The 7,207-nt window shown below is 40.7% G+C and overlaps 1 pseudogene; it reads right to left on the bottom strand.

The window, feature by feature from the left end:
* Nucleotides 1-235: 235 nt before the first annotated feature.
* Nucleotides 236-5,998, bottom strand: LOC148009392 (uncharacterized; annotated as a pseudogene).
* Between the last annotated feature and the right edge of the window lie 1,209 nt (nt 5,999-7,207).

Below are 7,207 nucleotides of genomic sequence, written 5' to 3'. Positions count from 1 at the left end.
AAAAAGCTAAACCATACATAGTCAATTGCAGCCCAAGGAGGCAGTCAATTGAATGAGCGAACAAAACCGAGCGAGCCCAAAAAAGCGAGCAAGAAAAGTTAATGGTATAATAAAAGTAAAGTGTAGTTCAAAACAAAGATTCATAACTAGTTTCACCATAACTACACATAAGTTCTACTGATAAAAGTGACAATAATAAAAGTTGCTTCCAAAGTATCAGAAGTTTGAATGCTCACTAATCATCATAGGGATTGTACACAACTTGCACTTTGTAGGCATCTAGTTCTAGCTCCTCATCATCAAGACCCAAGCATGCTCTCTTTGCACCTACTTCTTCTACAAGAGGTCGAACCACAACATCGACTATATCTTCACATATATCAAATGAAAAACATGGACGAGAAGATGCTTGGCATGCACGCATCAGAGGTGCAGTGCCACACCCCATCTCCAAAATCAATCCCGATGGTGGACACAAAAGATCTAATACACAGAGCAAGAATACAGGTGATCTCTGAAGGCCTCCACACCAAAGAGTCGAAGAATATGGTCGTGCCAATCTATTTCTCTCTGGAAGGTAATGGGGCCAGCAGTCACTCGATGGATCAATTTGCAACTTGCGGAATTGAGAGCTGCTCTCTCCAAGAAAGGTGGGTGGATGACATCCACTACGATGAGCAAATACCAAAAGAGAAGATCGGCTCTACATAAAGCATAAAGGTTAGATATGTTCACTGCAAGAATTACAAACCAAAAGTTTAAGATCACTTACTGACACCTCAAGTTCACATTGTTCCCCATAGCCATATGGAAGCTTGTCAAGCACAAAAACTCGCCTGACAACTTTGAGACCAAGCACATGTATGTACTTCTCAAGCCAAGATAATGCATCACCTATTTTATCAAAGAAAAACTTTACTTTCTTGTTTAGTTAAGTACTTATGCCAACACACATTGACCATGACAATATACCTGTCAAAGTAATCCAAGTAACTAACCATCCACTATCTCCCAAAGAGGCAGCAGAAACTGTAATTCCTAGGCAAATGTGTGCCTCCGTGAGCATATTCCAAGCAGGCAAGGTGGTTTCTTTATCAATCAAACATCCAGTAGGAAAGTCAATGAAGACAACATCGCAAGCCCATTTCACATGCTTCCCATTCCGTACATATGTCATATCATGTTTTGCAAGCCTAGAAAAGAACTCATGTATTGTCTTGTAAGCATCATTTTTTCTCCCTACAATAAAATCTTGCCCCATAGAGATGTAGTCACCCATCATGCACCCATAACTTATCACGTCATCATCTTTATTGGAATGCATATCATTTAATGGGCAAGGAAGAAATACAAATGGAATGATCTCCTTGATGGCAACCCTTTGCCCTCCAATAAACAAGAATATATGAGTATAAATTGGATGCAACATGTGTTACGATCTCTAATGATATAATCTATTCCACCTCCTTGGACGCTACTCCTTTGCTCCACTTCATGTTGTTTGAGACTATTGTCTTCTCTCTCTTGCATTGCTGCAGCACAAAGCATTTGCAATGATTCGCATTTTAACAAGGGAAAAAAACTTCACAACCATTGCACCCAAAATATAATCTTACCGTCACTTTCTTTCTTTGTCTCCTTTTTAGACCGTGTATTGCATCGATCCCCAAGAGGTGTATCAATAGATTTTTTGGAATGCACTTTGTGCAATTCCCTCTCTCTTTCCAAAACATATCCACTTCCAAGATCCACCCACCAAGGGCAATGGTCGATCTCCCAATCAGAGAGATTATGCATGCTCTTGGGATACATGCATACTTCCTCATTATCTCTGTCAATCCATCCTTTGCAATGATCTGGAACCCTGGCTATCTTCTTCTCTCCAATCAAATGAAGTAGATACCTTTTCCATGACATATTAGCACAAGCTATTAAAATAAACAAAGAGCAACTAAAGTTAAGCTCACTATGGCAACAAATCTACCTGTAGACAACTCGATATGCAGACATTATGATTTCATTTCTCTTTCGACGCTGAGGACCTTCCACCTTCTTTGATCCTCATGCATCTATAGCTTGCTCTCTTGCTCTTACGTGAGCAAACATATATTTTCTAGCCTCTAATTTCACACCCTCCATGTAATCCTATAATAAGTAATCCTGTGGAAGATCCAATGGTGTACCTAAAACACACATTTTTTTCAAGTCTTCCAATGCTTGAATAGCCTCCACCTCAACCTTTTCCAAAAAGCACTCCTGTGTCAACCACCTTAATAAAAAAAATCAAATCTATTAGTATCACAAGATACACATGATACTAGCAATATCAAGACTACAAAAGCTTTCAAATTGACACTTACAATCTGTACTCATTATCCGACGATGGCATACCATACATATCTTTTAATCTCTTGTTTGCATCCAAGAGAGAGAGCATCACCAATCTTTTTTCTTCCCTCATATCAGCATTTGCTAGGAATTTCAACTTGGCAATAGTAATCACTGAGTCTAGGCTATCAAACTTCAGTGTAAATATTCTATCCAACCATTGATCCCCTAGCTTGGGATCAAGCACATTAAGAACCTGCAAAGTATATAAGAAACCTATATTTAGAGATTTTACTGTAATGGGGAGTAAACTAAGAAGCAAAGGGGCCATACCATGCCCATCTTGTCTGCCAATCTTTTATGTATCTTGGCACGTTCCTTTTTCAATGTCTCCTCTCTGTTCTCAATAGAGACTGTGTTTAATACCAAATCCTCAACCTTTTTGAGTTCTGAAGTATACTCAACCTTCACAACAAAAGAGAAGCTTTTAAATTTTACGCTAAAAAGGAAACTTATCTATTATAATCCCTCTTAATAACAACCATGACATGTATTACCTGAAATACCAATCTTGCCAAGTACCCCCTTGTCAGTGGATACCATTGTTGTTTTCCCTTGACACTGCTATCTTTTGCTCTCAAGGACTCCAACAGTTTTAGTTGATCCTGGGGTAAGGCACTCAAGAATGCATTGATGTCACACTTGAAGATATTGTTGCAGTTCCAAAGTACATCCCGCAAGCTAGGTTTCACGATGGCATACTCGTTCATGCTAATAAAGGAAAATTTGTAAGATTGAGTTCTATAGATAAAAATATAGACGTCAATTCATTGTAACAAATATTGATACACTCACATATTGACTCTTTGGAGTCTAGCGAGAAGAGCAATCTCTGAAATCCGTGTGGGATCAATAACAGAACAAACAACCCTGACATGGCGAGCTCTATTCTCTTTGTACATTTGTGAGATCAACTCCATCCAAGCAATCAACCGATGATTTCCTTCCCATACGTAAAACATTTTACCAGACAAGAACCTGAACTCCGGTTTTGCCAAGACCTCCTTCTCAAATTCTGCATCCACTTCATACCATAGAGGAGACCAAGTTGACACTATGGCAGGGGTCACTAGTGTTTCTTCTCCTTTATACTTACATACAGACACAACAAATGAGCCCTTCTCTGGTAAATAACCCTCATATTGAAATGCACTTTTTAAAGAGGACATATCTGTACGAATCCCTCTAACAATAGCATGTGCAATCATACGACACAAGGGGATATGAGGGCAAACTTCTTGAGATAGAAGTCTACATTGACTTATTACATCTCCACATCCTACCATTTGCATATCAATATCGGAAACCTGGCTTGTTGCTTCCTCGTCTTCCTCCTATACCAGTTGAGACCCTTGTTCCACCACTGTGTCATCTCCTTCTTCACTTTCTTCTTGCAGTTGAGGATCTGAAGTCCCCACTACAACACTCGAAGTATTTTCACTTTCTATAGTTGGTGTACCCTCCTCTAGAACTATAGAGAGGGATGATCCACGAGTTCTTTTTTGTGGAGTGGCTAAATTATCTTTGGATGATCTTGCACGACCTTTGCCTCTGGCCTTTCGTGGAGACATGACTAAAATACCACATAAAAGAATCAGTACATGTGTAGCTCTTGAATATATATCTATTTGTATTACTTGAATATGCACAAAGAGTACCTGAGATTGGCCTTTCAAAATACCAGCAATATCTCTGTTGAGATGCTCAACACAAGTAGATATGTGTGAGAGACTGGATCGTTTGACCTGCAACATTCGAGAAACAAAAGTCTCATCTCACTCTGGCTAAAAAATGCAAGTGTTTTAAAACGTTGTTACAAAATGCAAACAAAGTATAAAACACTATTACAAAATACAAAGCACTGATCTTGTAGAGAGTAATCCATTATTAAATGGCCAAACATTGCAAGTATAATGGCAGATAATGTCTTAAACCAAGCAAATAATGTCTCAAACTCTATTCGTGGAGTACTTGGCAAGTGTCCTATAGCTGAAATGTAACATTTTAGTTTGAAGAGCAAGTCTAATTACTATACTGGCCTTCAAACATTGTCTGCCCAATCATAGACAAAAGCCTCATCCATTTTTTACTGTGTTTTAAAATGCACCCTAATCTAGGTGCAGTCCATGTAACATCCATGCAACTTCACTTGCTTGCATCATGACTTTTGCTTGCATCATCTGGGCTATATCATTACTTACAATGGCATACAATGGGATCATCCAATTTCACTGTGTTTGCTCTGCATACAATGGCATCATCCAACACTTTGTGCTCCACATAAAATGGCATCAATAGCTCTGCATACATTAGCATCATCCAATCTCACTGCGTTTTAAAACGCAGCCCTTTTCTCTACTTGTAACAGATCATGAGCTATCTAGTCATACTGCAGAAGTTGCAATCCTTAATAGATGTGACATTACATTACGGGTTTCGCATGTTACTGCAATCCAAGCTCAAGAACTGCGTTTTAAAACGCACCACTTAATCACCCAATTCTCTGGCCTCTGCAGTTCCATTTCCTACTATATGTCAACACAAGCTCGAGCTCCATGGCAGCAACTTCAACATAACCCAGAACCAACCCTTTCATGTACATAACCTGGAGTGCGACCCGACCTAGAGCGATGTGCCAACAAAGCATTGATAGCCAACAGAGTGGCCCAACCAAAAGGCAACCCTTGGGAATTTTTTCACCCAAGGCAGTGTACTTGTCAGGGTTATCAAGAAAGTCCAAAACTTCTTGCAATTTATGGAAGGCGTAGAGGAGCAAACAGGGAAGGGGCTCTATTGCGGCAAATGCAGATAAAAATAGCTTCTGAAGCTACCAAAAGTTTGGAGTATCACAGTTATGTTGCACCTCCCATCATACATAGGCGTATCAAGAGCTCAAATTGACTTGGATAGTGGATGGACTGTCAGGGTTTTTGATTTCAGGATTTCACACCTGGTCTTGGTGAGGATTTGTATGTCTTTGATGGCTGAAAACACACTACAGTATCAGCTTCAGCACCATACTATCACAAGCAATGTGTATAGATTTCGTGTTGTATTGCTTGAGTTTACCACAGGGGAGCAGGCTATTCATAAAGCAACCCATGGGCCTGTCAACAAAGTATGCAGTACCCAGATAGGGGAAGAGAAATTGGTAACTGTTTGGCTTGATTAGCACCCGCTACATCCTGAATCGTAACACCAGTCTCAGGTACAGAGATGTCGTTTGTAAGCATGACACTGGCGCGATGGCCATCGACAGCAGTGAGTTGCAGGGTAGAACCATCCTTGCTGAAGCGGACCCTCTCCACTTTGCCTTTCTTGACAGCATTCAGAAACTCGTTGTAGCGCCATTGGGTGCCCTTTGAACCATGATGTGCTTCTGTGAGTCGAATTGGCCATCATAATAGCAGGAATTGGCCATCATAATAGCACATCATAAGTGCCAGAGAGAAGCACATCTTTGTACAGCGGAGCTTTCTTGAGCAAACTTCATACTTCTTGAAAAGCATTGGTGGCTATTAGAGCTGTTAGAGGGCCGCCTTGCAGGACTCGAAGAGGAAGCCCCATTGTGACTACGATTGCGTTTTGAAACGCACTTGAAACAGGCCATACATACGGAGCTTTCTTGAGCAAGTCTTCATACTTCTCTCCCACCTACACAGACTACCTCTTGCAAAGTTTAGAGGGCCACCTTACTGGCCTTGCATCACTCGCAAATCCCCTACTTTGCAAGCTGCAGAAGGCACATCAACACTCTCTGATTGCCCACTGTGTGGTTATGAATTGCGTTTTAAAATGCACTAGTAAACCTTGTTGGAGCCAGAGCAAGCCTTGTGGAAGCCCCAACATGACTGAGAGTGCGTTTTAAAATGTAGCTGAAACACACACTCTAACCTCAAACACACCCAAGAGAGGAGAAGCACCTACCTTGTGGCTTTGATCGATGCAAGCTACAAGCCTCTGGCTCTTCATAGTCGACTCACAGAAGCAACACCCCTGTTGTACCTGCGTTTTGAAACGCACCCATATTGACACACAAAAAACTTGCTCTCGCTTGCTTGATCGGTCCGCCTTCTCCTCTGTGCAAGGTTGTTTTGGTCCTCCTTCTGCTTGCTTGTTTGGGGGGGGGGGGGGAGAGAGAGAGAGAGAGAGAGAGAGAGAGAGAGAGAGAGAGAGAGAGAGAGAGACCGCATATTCTATTTAGAGGTGTCTTCTTCTCTATCATGTGAGAGAGAGTGTGTGTGCCCGTGCGTGTGTGAAAGGACCATTAGTGTGAGAGAGTATTTGTGTGTTAGTAAATAAATAACACTAGAAGAGAGAGTATGTGTAATGATTGTCATTGAGAGAGAGAGAGAGAGGTGGAGTTAATGACCATCAGATGTGTTTGTGGCCATTACTGTGAATATTTAGTGCAGAGGGGGACTACAGTTCCTAATTAGAGGTGTCCTTTTTTTGTTGCAAGAGAGGGAGAGAGAAAGAGAGAGTGTGTGTGTAACGACCATCAATGTGAGAGAGTGTTTGTGTGTGCTAGTAAATAAAAACACCAAAAGAGAGTGTGTGTAATGATTGAGTGTGTGTGTGAGAGAGAGAGACAGACAGAGGTGGAGTTAATGATCACTAGACGTGCTAGTGACCATTAGGTGTGTATATTTAGTACACACCTATCATTATGGAAAAAGTAAAGGTTATTATTAACATGACTGTTTAACCTTGACAATTACTATTTTCATATTGAGATCTATTTTCATATCGCCATCTTATTACAGTTACTTAAAGAAAAACTCTTCTCTTGTTCCCTTTGCATAGATTGTTCTTCAAC

This window comes from Lygodium microphyllum, unplaced genomic scaffold (assembly GCF_053477565.2).
Source record: "Lygodium microphyllum isolate KBCC unplaced genomic scaffold, Lygodium_microphyllum_v1.1.10 scaffold_31, whole genome shotgun sequence".
NCBI lineage: Eukaryota > Viridiplantae > Streptophyta > Polypodiopsida > Schizaeales > Lygodiaceae > Lygodium > Lygodium microphyllum.
Note: the sequence above shows the minus strand (reverse complement) of the source record. Positions and strands in the feature narration are given on the sequence as shown.